Below are 17,552 nucleotides of genomic sequence, written 5' to 3'. Positions count from 1 at the left end.
CCGGTCCATTTAAGATGCAACTTCAAGGTCTTTGGCCGCCACCCAGCTCACTTTGCACCTGACCCCGTTGGTCCCTCCCACAGGTGGTGATCCCATGGAAAGGGGGACCCACTTTGCGCTTTCAAGGTGTGCCCCATGGGTGAAGGCCCAGACACCAGACGCTTGCCTTCAAGCCCCAACTCCAGGCCTGGCTTCAGAGGGGAGGACTCCGGTGTATTCAAATCAAACCGTTAAAATATGTTATAATTAATGTTTCATTGCCGTATTCAAATCAAATTGGTATCAACTCTTATCAAACTCCCAGTTAACTAGGCATTGCTGTACTTAAATCATATGCTATCCTGTGTCAAATTTCTGTTTCCTTTGTATCTTTCTTTTTTGTTGTTGTTATGGTGGCAGTACTGTAGATATACATATACCGTAATTTTCGGACTATAAGTCGCTCCGGAGTATAAGTCGCACCAGCCATAAAATGCACAATAAAGTGAAAAAAACATATATGTCGCACTTTTGGGGCAAATTTATTTGTCAAAATCAAACATCAAAAACATACATGAACCAGCAACAACAGGCTAAACAATACGGTATGCTAACGTGACATATACACAAACGAGGAGCTGAGAACGGGCCTGACGTAACATTCAAAGTTATTCAAGTATTACATAAATAACACATTTATCAAACCATCTGTGTCACTCCAATTAATTAAATCCATCGATCGTGCTTTATTCATGTAAACAATGCCGCGTATGCGCCGCATAGGCACACGTCAGACCCGATGGCGTAGGGAGGAAGTGTGGAAGCCGGTGTGTGACCTGCAGTCAGTCCATAGTGTTGGAATACAGTCTTTGGTGTTTAAAATCCAGAAGAATTTTTGGCGAGATCCGCAATGGATGTAGGGTGGTCGACGTAGAAGGGCCAAAGTGCGTTGACCAGCTCGCCGAAAGGAGGAGGTGTGGGAACGAGCCAGCGAAGCTCGGCCGGCGTGTAATGGAGAACCATAACAAACACTGAGAAGTGGCAGATCCTAGAGATGAGTGGAGGCATTTGCCGCAGCCGAACGCCAGATGGTGAAGAAGGATGAGCAGCAACAGCGGCGCCCCCGATGGCGGCGTGCCGGGTCCAGCCCCGGGAGTACACAGCCGCGGAAGTATAAATATACTTTATATATAAAGTATATTTCAAATAACTATCATATTACAACAATATTATCAAACCATCTGTGTCACTCCAAATCATTAAATCCATCGATCAAATTCCTCCTCCATGTCAACAATGCACCGCACGCGCGCCACACAGATCTAGTATACAACTATATTGGAGCGTTAACAAAGTACCAGGAAAGACGTGGGTTTGGTAAACGGCTCTTTATTTAACAAAACAAGAGTTCAACAAGCCAACAACTACTGAACTTCCAGCCACGGAGGTGGAAGAGAGCTCCATAAATAGGACCGGGTATGAGTAAAAGCCATGTCCAAGCCCCATCCACCGTCCCCGGACAGCCACCCGGCCGAGCGCCGGCCCCCGACTTCCATCCACGGAGGTGAAAGAAAGCTCCGTAGATTATGACCGGGCGTGCGTAAAAGCCATGTCCGAGCCCCATCCACCGTCCCCGGACAGCCAGCCGGCCGAGCGCCGGCCTCCGACTTCTATCCACGGAGGTAAAAGAGAGCTCCCGTCGAGAAGGACCGGGCGTGCGTAAAAGCCCTAATAGTTTTTCAAACCTTCTGTGTCACTCCAAATCATTAAATCCTTCAAACTCTTCATCCTCCGTGTCACAAACAAGCCGCTAATGATGCCGGTAGTACGTGGGGCCCTTCGTCATCTTCGTCATCCCGTGATCGAATCCTTTGCCCTTTATGTAAACAACTGCTGCGTGGCACAGGTGACGTCACTTGCAGTTCAAACGCCAGTAATCCCTTGCTACATCACGGTTCGTTTATCGCGGTTTCACTACATCACGGATTTTTGAATTTTGAAAATGTGTGAAAAAAATCACATATAAGTCGCTCCTGAGTATAAGTCTCCCCCCCACCCAAACTATGACAAAAACCGCGACTTATGGTCCGAAAATTACGGTACGTGGGGCCCTTCGTCATCTTTGTCATCCCGTGATCGAATCCTTTGCCCTTTATGTCAACAACCGCGGCGCATCACGGGTGACGTCACTTGTTGTTCAAAAGACAGTAATCCCTTGCTACATCGTGGTTCGTTTATCGCGGTTTCACTACATCGCGGATTTTTGAATTTTGAAAATTTGTGAAAAAAAAAATCACATATAAGTCGCCCCCCCCCCCCCCCCAAACTATGACAAAAACCGCGACTTATAGCCCGAAAATTACGGTATGTAGATTGTGAGTCTGGCCGTGAAATCCTTGGTTGTAATCAGGACAGGACTAGATAAGCAGAATTGGTTCAATCGACTTCCCTTTTCGACAAGTTATGTCAAACAAAATGTGAAAGGAAGGTTTAATAAGTGTGTTGACTATGTACTTGCCAAACAACAAACACAAACAAATCAAATTAAAAGTTACAGGAGGAATGTGCATAGTTAAAATTTGATGGTCGGGAATGCTTGCGAGGGATGCACTTCAGTGAATTCTTCGATGATGTGACAGAAACAGGAACTTTTTGTACACACTCAGACGCACTATATATATTAAATCAACACATTTGACACAATTGCATGTGTCATATGGGAAATAAGAAAATGAGAGTTTTTTAAAAATAAGATGTGATATTAAATGATGATGGAATCATATGTAGTAAAGGACACATTCTCCCAAAATATTTGTGCAAGTCAGGGCTCGGAAACCAATGGCTCACGAGCCAGATATGGCTCTTTTGGTGACTACGTCTGGCTCGCGGACAAATCTGACATTTGTTTACACAATTGAAGTCATAAATAATTGTTATATTATCAAAGTAAAAAATAGACCTACTGAAATCAAAATGATCAAATTAGTTTTTAAAATATAAAACACGATCATGTTTGCAATCCATCCCATCTGTTTTCTACCGCTGAAATCCACTGTTGCGTCATATCAACCAATCCCAGCCGCCCTTTGGTGTACAGAAGGGTGATGCCAGGTCGGACAAAAAAAAACGTGATTTTTATTGGACAATACGGTGCCTACGGGATCGTGAGAGGTAAAATTCCATCTGCCTTATTTAAAATATCAGCTAGCTAGCTGGTGTGTGCCAGGCAAGCAAGAAAGATGGCGAAGAGAAAAAAAGATGATGATTACTGAACATGTCAGTGAGTGGACCGAAGATTTCACATTTGTGGAGAGAGGAGGCTCTGCCTCATATGCAATGTCAAAATTGCATCAATGAAACGCTCCAATATCAAGTGCCACTTTGAGACACGACATGCTACATTTGCAACCAAATACCCAGCTGGGGATAGCAGAAAGAAAGCGTGTGACGCGCTCCAGAGGAAGGTCCAAGCTAGTCAACAGCAACTCCGTGTATGAACCAGACAAGGTGACTTTAATTCAGCTAGTTTTGCTGGCGCATTAGCAATTGTGAGGAACGGAAAGCCATTCACTAATGGCGAGTATTTCAACATTTATGCTTGATGTGGCTAATGAACTTTTGACGACTTCATGGATAAAGAAAAGATACTCAAATGGATAAAAGACATGCCTCTGTCAGCAAGACCCATTCACGATCGGGCCATTATGACTGATGAGAGCCTAAACGCCTGCATGAAGCGCAACCTCACCGCATAACATCATAACATTGAGTGAATGTTTTCTCAAGCTGTTTACTGTAAATAACAGATTGAGGAAAAAAATGCACAACCAAGACAGGAAGTTCATGGTCGGATAGTTTGGAATAGGTCAAAAAGCACCTGAAAATTGGGAATGGCTTACGACAGTTGAGTCAATTTGAATCTTGTATTGAAGACAATTGACAACATTTTTGGGAAATAGACCTGTGCCTGTGCTGAGCAAATTGATTGGAAAAGTGACTTAAGGACCTACAAGGAGGTTAGTCTCTACCCCTCCAGGAAGGCTTTCCTCTCATCAAATCTGGTGACTGGGGCCTGATCAAAGGAAAAGTTTTGATACAGTCCATGATGGGAAGGTCAAATTCAAGTGTTGTTGACAACCCCAACTGTCGTGAGGATCATTGAATGGATATCTTGTATCAACTGTTCCACTGCAAGAGGCAGGTACCACTGACAAGCAGCTCACCGGGTTGTGGGGCCGAGTCTGACTTCAAAGAGATAACCTCTTTGAAATCAGCATTTAGAGCCAATCCCTGTCAATGTCAGTGAAGAGAGGAGCTCACTCCTGAGAACTCCTCTGACTGTTTCAGAGCTGTGAAGTTGGCGGGCCTGACCATCAAGCGGAAAGTAATTGAGGATCCAGGGCCCCTCCTACAACAAACAGAGGATGACACGCGATCTGAACCAAATCCAAACCAAACCTCCATTTCCTTCTGAAGGGGCATGAGAGAGCTAATGAAAGAAGAACTGGGACAGGAGTACCAAGCAACACGCACACGCTTGGTTGGTCAAGCACAGGAGAACACTTAATTGCAAAGAGAGGCGATGCACTGGTAACCTCTTCCTCAGAAAACAGATTATTTCATCAATGTTGTATGCCCTTACCAAAGAGGAACTGCTGGAAATATGTGATTTTCTCAACATACCCGGAAATGTGAAACAGACAAACATGCATGTCGTTGATGACTGACTGAAATTATGAAGCATCTTGAAAGAGACAAACTGGTGGAGCAATTGAGGGACAAAGTTTCAAGTGAACGGTGGATCTTAGCCACTTGACAGAAGATCAGAAACAGGTAGTCAAGGAGCTGCTAAAGTAAGAATGCCACTCCTCAAGGTCAGACAGTGACATTGGCTGTCTTGACAGATAGCAAATGACCATCTCGCTCAAAGATCTTAAACCAGTCAAAGATATGTTGTGGCCCTAGCCACTGTTCCAGGAGATGAAAGGCTCCTTCCACAACCTGATAGCATAGGGATGGATGAGGAAGTCTAATTATTCATACATGTCACCTGTTGTGTGTGTTAGAAAAAGAGATGGCACCCTACGATTGTCCATTCTGTATAGATTTTGGAGACCTACCGTAAAGAGAGGCGAGTGTGTGTACTGTGTCTAGTCACCGTGGGACGGTGGGAAACGTAATTTCGATCTCTTTGTGTGCCTGGCATGTGAAGAAATTGACAATAAAGCGGACTTTGACTATAAGCCGCTACTTTTTTCTCACATTTTTAACCCTGCGGCTTCTAGTCCGGTGCGGCTTATATACGTTTTTTTCCGTGATTTTTCTCATGACTAATACACTTATACACTCATAAAAAGACTGTGGACCGCTGTTGTGCTGTTATGTTAATAAAAGTTATGCGTCCCTAAATAATAATTTCTTTCCTGACAATCATCTTTGTGTATGTTCTCTGACAAATGGGAATTGAACATTAAAAACCTCTAAACATTAAAAAATCATGCGGCGACTTTACATGCATATTCTAATCGGACACTGAGGAGAAAGATTTAGCTTGTTTCAGTGGACAGGAGGAAGGCAAAGACGGCTCTCAGTGACTTTGTTGATTGGTATGTTGTTTTTTACCCGCCTAGTTAGTGCTGTTTCTTCCATGTTTACAACAAAATGTTAATGTTATTAAAACTTTAGCCCAGCTAGTGCTGTTACTTCGATGTTTACAACAAAATGTTAATGCTATTAAAACTTTAGCCCAGGTAGTGCTGTTACTTTCATGTTTACAACGAATTGTTAATGTGATTAAAACATTAAAAAGGCTTTCTGTGTACTGTCTTTCTTTGTAAATAACTCGTGCGTATGTGCGTCTCATAGTCCAGTGTGGCTTATATATGTATAAAACAAAAATATTCATGAATTTTAGCTGGTGTGCTTTATAGTCCAGTGCGGCTTATAGCCTGGAAATTACGGTATATAAAAAATATGCCTCCTGACCTTCAGCCAATCCCTCGAGTTCAAGACATCATGGACATTTTAAATGGCAACTCCTGGTCCTCCATCCTCAACCAGGGAAAAGCTTACCATCAGGGATTTATATCTGAAGAAAGTAGACCAGTGACGGTTTTTGTTATCCCACGGGGACTTTATGAGTGGATTTATTTTTTATTTATAGTGGATCATAAATGCCCCTGTAAGTCTTGAAGCGCTTCAGAGAATTTGGCATCAAGTTCAAATCATGTGTGATCTCTTCTAATTCGAGGTTTTTTACTTGGGCAGTAGAGTCTCTGCAGATGGTAGTAAGGTTAATCCAGGAGATTTGGAAGCTGTCCGCTTCTTGAAAGACATCAAACCAAACACTGTAGGTCAGCGAAGAAAAATTCTTGGTCTACTCACTTACTACAGACAACAATTATCTTGAATCAGGTGTGTTGCAACAGGGAGAAATTGAAAATATGCCCTCGAGGACCAGAGTGGCCTACCCATAGCTGCTTATGACTCTCGCACATCAAGACCAGCAGGGAACTATGACCATCGTGCAAGAATGCTGGAATCTTTACCACTAAAATGGGCAATCACTGAAAATTTTCACAAATCTGTTCTATGCTCCAACATTTACTGTGTTCAGCGATGACAGTCTGCTCACACACATCCTGTCCACGGCAAAGCTGCATGCCACCACTTCCAGGTGGGTTGTATAATTGGCTGATTCTGAACGTACAGGCCAGGAAGAGACAACGATGCTTTGTTTAGGATGCCGCTAGATGTGGAGTCACTGATGAAGGAATGTTCGGTAGGCCTGTCATCTGATGTCATCACGGCTACAATCCAAGCAGTTGAAGGACAGGAAATGTCATCTTTGGTCCTATGTTTTCCAGTGATATGCCTGTCAGTTTCAGTTGCAGATGTGACAGCCACATAACCAGTCAGACCCATACCTAAAGAAGAGCTAAGAAGGGCACAATAATAATAATAATAATAATAATAATAATAAAAATAATAATAATTTTTATTTGTAAAGCGCTTTTCATAAAATAATCTCAAAGTGCTACAAAAACAAGACTAGAAATAAAAACACACAAGAAACCAGAATAAAAGCATAAAAGCACAGAGGCAATAAAAGACACCTATGAGGAGCCGGGAAAGCCTTTCTAAACAGAAAAGTTTTAAGCCCCTTTTTAAAAGTGTCCACTGACTGGGGTTGACGTAGGTGCGGAGGGAGGGAGTGCGAGATGTGGGGGGCAGCGGCACAGAAAGTTCGGTCTACCATGGTGCGGAGTCGTTAGGGATGGAGGATGTTAGGGTTTACAAATTATCTTGATCGTATGATTATGTTGGAATGTAGACTAGAATTATTAACTTTGTTTAAACCTTTTTCCTTGACTCTGAAAAGTTTAACCATTCAGTTGTTGAAACTTTCCAAATGGTGTGGAAACATTCTTGCTTCGTTAGTCATCTAAAATTCTCCACTAGTTTCTGTTTCCACGACCTTGTAAAACAATGAGCTGGGAACCTCCGCACTGATTGGGCAGTTGCTGAGGTGACTACCAAACAAGTCCAATGTCACCTCCACCATACTTGTTCATTCATCTTCATGATGAATGAACAAGTAGTCCATCGTTTGTCGCTGTATTCACAGCGACGAACGACCTCTCCATTTGCAAGTGTTCAAAAGGCATACTGTCTCCCGTGTGGTTCTTGCAAATAAGTTAGAGTGAGCACCACTCTAACAGAGGAGGAGCTTTATGACCGGAGGTTACGGGTGGATGAGTGAGGGGTAAGGAGGTCTTTGAGGTATTGAGGGGCGTTGCTGTAGATGCAGAGGTGGGTAATGCGGGCGATCTTGTAATGAATTATTGATGTTATGGGAAGCCAGTGTAGGTGCTGAAGAAAAGGGGTGATTACCGTATTTTCCGGAGTATGAGGCGCACTTAAAAACCTAAAATTTTCTCAAAAGCTGACAGTGCTCCTTATAGTCCGGTGCGCCTTATATATGGACCAAATTCCTAAATTTAAAATGACCTGAAGCATTGTGTCATGAAATCAATCATAAGTGTCCCGCTGAAGACTATGACTCATGAATCAAAAAGACTATGGATCATTATTTTGTGATTATAAAGTAATTTGATGCATCTGAAGTTGAAATAAAAAAAAATGGAGAATGATTTGATTTGGATTAAAAATCTAACATGATGCATGAATGGTGTGCCTTATAGTCTGGTGCGCCTTATATAGGGACAAAGTTTTAAAATGCCCCTTCGTGAGTCGTCACCTTATCGTGGTGGAGGGGTTTGCGTGCTCCTATGATCCTAGGAGCCATGTTGTCTGGGGCTTTATGCCCCTGGTAGGGTCACCCATGGCAGAAGGGTCCTAGGTGAGGGGCCAGACAATGCACGGCTCAGAAGACCCCTGATAATGAATACAATAAATGGATGTCGTTTTCCCTCGCCCGGACGCGGGTCACCGTGGCCCCTCTCTGGAGCCAGGCCTGGAGGTGGGGCTCGAAGGCGCGCGCCTGGTGGCCGGGCCTTTGCTCATGAGGTCCGGTCGGGCATAGCCCGAAAAGAAAACGTGGGTCCCCCTTCCAATGGGCTCACCACCTATAGGAGGGGCCAAAGGGGTCAGGTGCATAGTGAGCTGGGCGGCAGCCAAAGGCGGGGACCTTGGCGGTCCGATCCCCGGCTGCAGAGGCTGGCTCTAGGGACATGGAATGTCACCTCTCTGGCTGGAAAGGAGCCCGAGCTGGTGCGTGAGGCAGAAAGGTTCCGACTAGACATAGTCGGACTTGCCTCCACACATAGCTTGGGCTCTGGTACAAGTCCTCTCGAGAGGGGCTGGACTCTCTTCCACTCTGGAGTTGCCCACGGTGAGAGGCGTCGAGCAGGTGTTGGCATACTTATTGCCCCCCGGCTGGGCGCCTGCACATTGGGGTTCACCCCGGTGAGCGAGAGGGTAGCCTATGCACCGAACGGCAGCTCAGAGTACCCACCCTTCTTAGAGTCCCTGGAGGAAGTGCTGGAGAGCGCTCCTTCTGGGGACTCCATCGTTCTACTGGGTGACTTCAATGCTCACGTGGGCAATGACAGTGAGACCTGGAAGGGCGTGATTGGGAGGAACGGCCCCCCCGATCTGAACCCGAGCGGTGTTCTATTATTGGAATTCTGTGCTCGACACGGATTTTCTATAATGAACACCATGTTCAAGCATAAGGGTGTCCATGTGTGCACTTGGCACCAGGACACCCTCGGCCGCAGTTCGTTGATCGACCTTGTAGTCGTGTCATCGGATTTGCGGCCGCATGTTTTGGACACTCGGGTGAAGAGAGGGGCGGAGCTGTCAACTGATCACCACCTGGTGGTGGGTTGGCTCCGATGGTGGGGGAAGATGCCAGTCCGACCTGGCAGGCTCAAACGCTCTGTGAGGGTCTGCTGGGAACGTCTGCCAGAATCCCCTGTCAGGAAGAGCTTCAACTCCCACCTCCGGCAGAGCTTTTTCCACGTCCCGGGGGAGGCGGGGGACATTGAGTCCGAGTGGACCTTGTTCCGCGCCTCCATTGTTGAGGCAGCCGACCGGAGCTGTGGCCGTAAGGTTGTTGGTGCCTGTTGTGGCGGCAATCCCCGAACCCGGTGGTGGACACCGGCGGTAAGGGATGCCGTCAAGCTGAAGAAGGAGTCCTATAGGGCCTTTTTGGCCTGCGGGACTCCGGAGGCAGCTGACAGGTACCGGATGGCCAAGCGGAACGCGGCTTCGGCGGTTGCTGAGGCAAAAACTCGGGCGTGGGAGGAGTTTGGCGAGGCCATGGAGAATGACTTCCGGACGGCTTCGAGGAAATTCTGGTCCACCATCCGGCGACTCAGGAGGGGGAAGCAGTGCACGGTCAACACTGTTTACAGTGGAGATGGTGTGCTGCTGACCTCGACTCGGGATGTCGTGAGTCGGTGGGGGGAATACTTCGAAGACCTCCTCAATTCCACCGACACGCCTTCCATTGTGGAAGCAGGGCCTGGGGACTCTGAGGCGGACTCTCCAATCTCGGAGGTCGAAGTCACTGAGGTAGTTAAAAAACTCCTCGGTGGCAAGGCCCCGGGGGTGGATGAGATCCGCCCGGAGTTCTTAAAGGCTCTGGATGTTGTGGGGCTGTCATGGCTGACACGCCTCTACAGCATTGCGTGGACATCGGAGACGGTGCCTCTGGATTGGCAGACTGGGGTGGTGGTTCCCCTCTTTAAGAAGGAAGTGTGTTCCAATTACAGGGGAATCACACTCCTCAGCCTCCCTGGTAAGGTATATTCAGGGGTGCTGGAGAGGAGGATCCGTCGGGAGGTCGAACCTCGGATTTAGGAGGAGCAGTGTGGCTTTCGTCCTGGCCGTGGAACAGTGGACCAGCTCTACACCCTCCGCAGGATCCTCGAGGGTGCATGGGAGTTCGCCCAACCAGTCCACATGTGTTTTGTGGACTTGGAGAAGGCGTTCGACCGTGTCCCTCGGGAGGTCCTCTGGGGGGTGCTTCGGGAGTACGGGGTGCCGAGCCAACTGATAAGGGCGGTTTGGTCCCTGTATCACCGATGCCAGAGTTTGGTCCGCATTTCCGGCAGTAAGTCGGATTCGTTCCCAGTGAGGGTTGGACTCCGCCTAGGCTGCCCTTTGTCACCGATTCTGTTCATAATTTTTATGGACAGAATTTTTAGGCGCAGCCGAGGCGTTGAGGGGGTCCGGTTTGGGGACCTCAGCATCGCGTCACTGCTTTTTGCAGATGACGTGGTGCTGTTGGCTTCTTCAGTCCGTGATCTCCAGCTCTCACTGGAGCGGTTCGCAGCCGAGTGTGAAGCGGTCGGGATGAGGGTCAGCACCTCCAAATCCGAGTCCATGGTCCTCGGTCGGAAAAGGGTGGAATGCCCTCTCCGGATCGGGGATGAGATCCTGCCCCAAGTGGAGGAGTTCAAGTATCTTGGGGTCTTGTTCACGAGTGAGGGCAGGATGGAGCGCGAGATCGACAGGCGGATCGGTGCAGCGTCGGCAGTAATGCGGACTCTGTACCGGTCCGTCGTGGTGAAGAGAGAGCTGAGCCAAATGGCAAAGCTCTCGATTTACCGGTCGATCTACGCTTCTACCCTCACCTATGGTCACGAGCTATGAGTCGTGACCGAAAGAACGAGATCCAGGATACAAGCGGCTGAAATTAGTTTCCTCCGCAGGGTGTCCGGGCTCTCCCTTAGAGATAGGGTGAGAAGCTCGGTCATCCGGGAGAGACTCAGAGTAGAGCCGCTGCTCCTCCACGTTGAGAGGAGCCAGATGAGGTGGCTCGGGCATCTCATCAGGATGCCTCCTGGACGCCTCCCTGGGGAGGTGTTCCGGGCATGTCCCACCGGTAGGAGACCCCGGGGTCGACCCAGGACGCGCTGGAGAGACTACGTCTCTCGGCTGGCCTGGGAACGCCTTGGGATCCCCCGGGATGAGCTGGAGGAAGTGGCTGGGGAGAGGGAGGTCTGGGAGTCCCTCCTAAAGCTGCTGCCCCCGCGACCCAACCCCGGATAAGCGGAAAAAGATGATGGTGAAGAAGATGAAGTTTTAAAATGGGCCATTCATTGAAGGTGCGCCTTATAGTCCGGAAAATACGGTATTTTCCTGTTTTTTTTTTTATCACAAAAAATATATTTACCTGACATGTTTCGGCTTGTACTTCCGCCGCGGAAGGGAATCTGTTACATTGTTCTACTGTTGATTCTGTATGTATTTGGTTTTTGGGGTTAAGGAGGTGATTTACAGTGGTAAAAAGCTGCTTTGAATTTCCAGGACTGCTATTGATGATGTTTGAGTAGTAGATGGATCGGACTTCTTTAAGGGCTTCTGCATAGGCCTTCTGATGTTCCTTGTCGGCCAGCTTGTGTACCACCAGGCCAGATGAAATAGCACGCCTTTCAATGGCACGGCCTGCAGTTTTCATCCTGCGCAGTTCATCAGTGAACCAGGGGGCAGTGCGGTAGAAAGACACAGTCCTTGTCTTGAGAAGGGCATGTACATCCAGGAGGCAGCGAAGGGAGTGGTTGTAGTGTTCAACCAATTCTGTAGCTGAAGGAAAGTTGACCGAGGCCAGCATTTGGAGGTCAGAGTGCAAAATGGCAGGGTTAATGTTTTTAAGTTTGCGAAAATGAATATTGCGTTTAGGCTGGGAGGGGGGGGGGGATGGGCAGGAAATGTCCATGGAAATAACACTGGCCATAGACACCCAGGTCATATACTGCCAGATATGATGGAGGGAGAGTCTGAGATTACCAGGTCTGAAGTGTGCCCCCTGGCGTGTGTGGGAGCATCAACATGCTGTGTGAGGTTGAGACGGTCCAACACATGAAAGAAATCAGCTGCCAGGGGGAAGGAGGGATTATCAATATAAATGTTCATATCACCCAGTATTATATTATTGGAAGATAGAGAGCAGAGGGAGGTGAGAAGGTCATGAAACTCAGGGATGAACAATGGATGTGGTTTGGGTGGCCGGTAAATAAGAACAGCATTGATCTTGGATGGAGGTTTTGATTTGAAGGCCAGATATTCAAAAGAGGACACTTGAGGTAGAGCCAGAGGAGACAGCTTGAGAGTGTCGCAGTAGATCACTGCCAGGCCACCACCTCAGCCAGTGCAGCAAGCTCTCTGCAGGTAACTATAACCAGGGGGACAGGTTTCATTTAAAGATGAAAAATAAACTGAGGTTGGTGCCAGGTCTCAGTGAGGCACATCATATCTTTATCAAGAATGTGATCATGGACCAAGCTTGATTTATTTGACAGGGACTGAGCATTAAATGTGGAATTGATCAGTAGATCTCTGGATGGGAAAGAGCAGGCTGGGATCTACACCTCTCCTCCCTTGACAGACAGTATGGCCAAGTCTCGCGATGTTTCCAGCGCTATTTCTTACCGCGGTGTCTGTGCTCTGATGACGTATCAGTGATGTGACCGGAAGAGGGGGGGACCAGGCGGGCGAGATGGAGCCGGCGTCAGGAGGCTGGATGTAAACAAGCTTTTTCCGTGATGTTCCAGTTTTAAGCTGCGCCAGGGTAGCAGGTCAGTTTACCGTAATAATCAGCGAGGCTGGTACCGGAATGACGGGTTGGATCCAACGGCTGCATACAAACCGGACAGGAGGGGAAAATCCACGGCGCAGCTCAGCCGAGGAGGAGACTCTCAGGTGAGCTTTGAGGCGGATAATCACGCGAACGTCTCCCTCGTCTTCTGGAGCGCTTTCTCTGGGGGAGAGGGCATGATAGCCGGCGCCGATGTTCGGAGCCGCAGGGTCCGTTAGAACGGAACTTTTGGTTGCGATCACTCCGGGGAGATACAGTAGACATTCGGCGGAGGTGTTCAGGAATGTCCGCCAGCAGCGGTCATTCGAATGCTGATCGAAAAATGGGCGATCAGGTAGCAGTGGGGATTCAAACCAAGCCCTAAGTCGAGGAGGGTTTGGCGATCATATATCAGCAGAGCTGAAACATATCGGAAGGCAGAAAGCAGCAAGAGCAGGGAAAAAGACTTAACAACAAAGGAGCGAGGCAGACGGCTTGCCATCACGGGCGCCATTTTCAGGAAGATCACACAAGAATCTGACCCATTCAATCGTCCTGTACTAGACTCTAAAAAGTTGGGCTACAAACCACAGGCTGAGGAGCTAAAGTCACTCAACCCAAAAACAAGGTGCCTGTTTAGAGAGTGAGCAAAATAGCTGATACATAAGGGAGGGTTTCTGTATAGTCAAGTCAGTATAGAATAATAAATGTAAATAATAATAATCATAATAATAAATGAATAGAACCACGACAGCCCCTATATAGCTGGTTCTACCCAAATAATACAGAGGTAAAGTATAAATCGAGCTGCACAACATTTTTCATTTTGATCGATGCAAAGCAAGATATGACTATTTCCAAGTCATTGTGATCCACTTCACACATTTTATCCGAGTGCTAGTGCACTACCTCAAAGTCAGCGAAGACTGCTGCAAATCTCATCCAATAATTTTGCCCTGAAGTTTGGGTTCCGCTCATGCATTCAGTATGATCAAGGAGGTAAATTTGAAAATCAGTTCTTCGGACCATTAAAGAAACTCAGTGGCATGGTGAAGACTGCTGCAAATCTCATCCAATAATTTTGCCCTGAAATTTGGGTTCCTCTCATGCATCCAGTATGATCAAGGGAGTGCATTTGAAAATCAGTTCTTCGGACCATTAAAGAAACTCAGTGGCATGGCCAGGTCAAGAACAGCGCCCTATCATCTGATGGGAAATGGTCAAATAGAATGTATGAATTGAACATTGCCAAAATTACACGCTGAACAAGCTTGTATGTGCCTACAACTGCACTTGCTGAGTCAGTCTGGTCAAGGTTACAACGCTTGGGTGGGAATGCCACTGCGCAATTGCCCGACATAGATGTGAAGGCTGGGGTGGCTGTCCGAATACGCACATGCACACACACGCTCACAGTTAACCTCATGAAATGGCGTGAACACTCCCAATTCCTGAGCTGTAACATTAAATTTACTTTAACATTTCTTTTTTGTGAGGCTATTATTTCTAAACTTGTTTGTCCAAATAACTAGAAAATGTTTTGGATTTGCAACATAAAAGTGCAAATGAAAGGTGCGAAGGCCAAATAAACTAAAAATTGTTTTTATACGACTAAAACAACAACAAAAATAATCTAATTTAATTTTTCGGGCTAAAGGTCGCTCCGGAATATAGGTCGCATTAGCCATAAAATGCACAACAACATGAAAAAAAATCATATTTAAGTCGCTCCTGAGTATAGGTCGCATTTTGGGGTAAATGTATTCAACAAAATCCAACACCAAGAACAGACATGAACCAGCAACAACAGGCTACGGTATGCTAACGTAAAATATACACAAACGAGGAGCTGAGAACGTGCCTGACGTAACATTCAGAGTTATTCAAATAAGTATTACATAAATAACACGTTTATCAAACCATCTGTGTTACTCCAATTTATCGTCCTTTATGTAAACAATGCCTCGTATGCGTTGCATTTCTAATTATTCCACAGACCTATATAGCGATATATGAAATATATTTCAAATAACAACAATATTATCAAACCATCTGTATCACTCCTAATCATTAAATCCATCGATCAAATTCCTCGTCCTTTATGTCAACAACAGGAGATTATCATTGACTTCCGGAAGGGTCACACCCACCACCTGCCGCTGACCGTCGACGGTGCTGTGGTGGAGAGAGTAAGCAGCACCAGATTCCTGGGGGTTCACATCAGTGAGGACCTCTCCTGGACCACCAACGCTGCGTCGCTGGCGAAGAAAGCTCAGCGCCACCTGTACTTCCTGCGGAAACTCAGGCGAGCAAGTGCCCCTCCCGCCATCATGACCACATTCTACCATGGCACCATTGAGAGCGTCCTCTCCAGTTGTATCGCTGTGTGGGCTGCTCTGAGTACAACATGAAGGCCCTGCAGCGCATAGTGAACCCTGCAAGTAAAATCATCGGGGCTCCACTCCCCTCCCTGAAGGACGTTTACGCCTCCCGTCTCACCCGCAAGGCGGCCGCGATTGTGTGTGATGTGAGTCACCCCGCTCACTCTTTGTTTGTACTTCTGCCCTCTGGGAAGAGGTACAGATGCCTGCGTTCCCGCACCACCAGACTCAGAAACAGCTTCGTACTCCAAGCTGTCCGGATCCTGAATTCCCTCCCCCCTCGGCTGCATGACGTCCTGTTTTTTTGCGCTATGATCTGGCTGTCTATTTATTTATTCATTGTTTATTTATTTGGGTTATTTGCTTATTACTTATTCGTTTTTACTCTTTGTGCTATTTGATTGTGAATGCTGTGTACTGTGTCTAGTCACCATGGGACGGTGGGAAACGTAATTTCGATCTCTTTGTGTGCCTTAACATGTGAAGAAATTGACAATAAAGCGGACTTTGACTTTTGACATGAAATAAAATATATCAAATAACTATAACATACCGTAATTTTCGGACGATAAGTCGCACCAGCCATAAAATGCACAATTAAGTGAAAAAAACAAAACAAAGTTGCACCGGAATATAAGTCGCACTTTTGGGGCAAATTTATTCATCAAAATCCAACACCAAGAACAGACACGAACGAGCAACAACAGGCTAAACGATTGGTATGCTAACGTGACAAAAACACAAATGAAGAGCTGAAAACGGGCCTGACGTAACATTCAGAGTTATTCTAATAACTATTACATAAATAACACGTTTATAAAAACATCTGTGTCACTCCAACTCATTGAATCCATCGATCGTCCTTTATGTAAACAATGCCGCGTATGCGCCGCACTGCTGACGTCAGACTCGTAAGTTGCATTTCTAATTATTCCACAGACCTATATAGATATAAAGTATCTTTCAAATAACTATCATATTACAACAATATTATCAAACCATCTGTGTCACTCCAAATCATTAAATCCATCAATCAAATTTCTCATCCTTTGTCAACAACGCCGTGCATGCGTCCTGACGTCAGCCTTGTTGTTATTCCACAGATCTAGTATATAACTATATTGTAGCGTTAACAAAGTCGACTTCTAGGCGTGCGGCGGCGTGGACTTCCATCCCAGGAGGTGGCATTTCCAGCCACGGAGGTGGAAGAGAGCTCCATAGAATAGGACCGGGCGTGCGTACAAGCCATGTCCGAGCTCCATCCACCGTCCCCGGACAGCCACCCGGCCGAGCGCCGGCCTCCAACTTCCATCCACGGAAGTGAAAGAGAACTCCGTAGAGTAGGACCGGGCGTGCGTAAAAGCCATAATAGTTTTTCCAACCTTCTGTGTCACTCCAAATCATTAAATCCTTCAAACTCTTCGTCCTCCGTGTCACTTACAAACAAAGCCGGCTAATGATGCCGGTAGTACATGGAGCCCTTCGTTATCTTCGTCATCCCGTGATCGAATGTTTGTCCTTTATGTAAACAACCGTCGCGCCGCTGACGTCACTTGAAATTCAAATTACAGCAATCCCTTGCTACATCGCGGTTCGTTTATCGCGGTTTCCCTTTATTTTTATTTTTTTGAATTTCGAAAATTTGTGAAAAAATTCACATATATGTCGCTCCTCCGTATAAATCGCCCACTCACCCAAACTAAGAAAAAAACCGCAATTTATAGTCCGAAGATTACGGTATTCCTGGTTCAACTTCATTGAGAGCACTAAAACTTCTAAAATTCCTGAATGTTCTCATAGGATGATACCTTGATGCTGTTTAACAAGGCAAGTCAGGCTGCTTGTTGCATGAGTTAGTTAATGACGCGCGCTTTAGTCACTCGTCCAAGCACAAGTAACATTTTGATGACGCACACACTGTGCCACTGTTTGTGACAGGGTTGCCAAATCATCTTTCCCCGCCTAATCGTTTCGTATTCACGGCGGCTCTAGTGGGATTTATTTTTAAGTGTAAGAAGAGAAAACCTGTGAAAATGAACTGCCCTTCAAAACCGTTCATTGGCCCCAGAATGAGCATGTTCATAAAAACGTTCATGTTGCAAAAATGAGCTACGACCAGTTCATGTTTGTCCAAAATATAAGGA

At 46.5% G+C, this 17,552-nt stretch overlaps 1 protein-coding gene across 7 annotated transcripts in view; it reads right to left on the bottom strand.

The window, feature by feature from the left end:
• Positions 1-17,552, bottom strand: part of galnt7 (UDP-N-acetyl-alpha-D-galactosamine: polypeptide N-acetylgalactosaminyltransferase 7) — a 141,830-nt gene that overhangs the window by 6,760 nt on the left and 117,518 nt on the right. For 2 of the 7 annotated variants that reach the window (XR_015066097.1, XR_015066099.1), the window contains exons 15-16: positions 6,689-6,916; positions 5,965-6,067 (exon numbers count right to left, since the gene is read on the bottom strand). The exons of the other annotated variants lie outside the window; for them this stretch is intronic. The gene's annotated coding sequence lies outside the window, so the exon portion shown is untranslated. The remainder of the gene's footprint in view (positions 1-5,964; positions 6,068-6,688; positions 6,917-17,552) is intronic. 7 annotated transcript variants of the gene reach the window in all.

Source organism: Syngnathus leptorhynchus, chromosome 5, assembly GCF_054491065.1.
Source record: "Syngnathus leptorhynchus isolate UIUO chromosome 5, UIUO_Slep, whole genome shotgun sequence".
Classification (NCBI taxonomy): domain Eukaryota; kingdom Metazoa; phylum Chordata; class Actinopteri; order Syngnathiformes; family Syngnathidae; genus Syngnathus; species Syngnathus leptorhynchus.
Note: the sequence above shows the minus strand (reverse complement) of the source record. Positions and strands in the feature narration are given on the sequence as shown.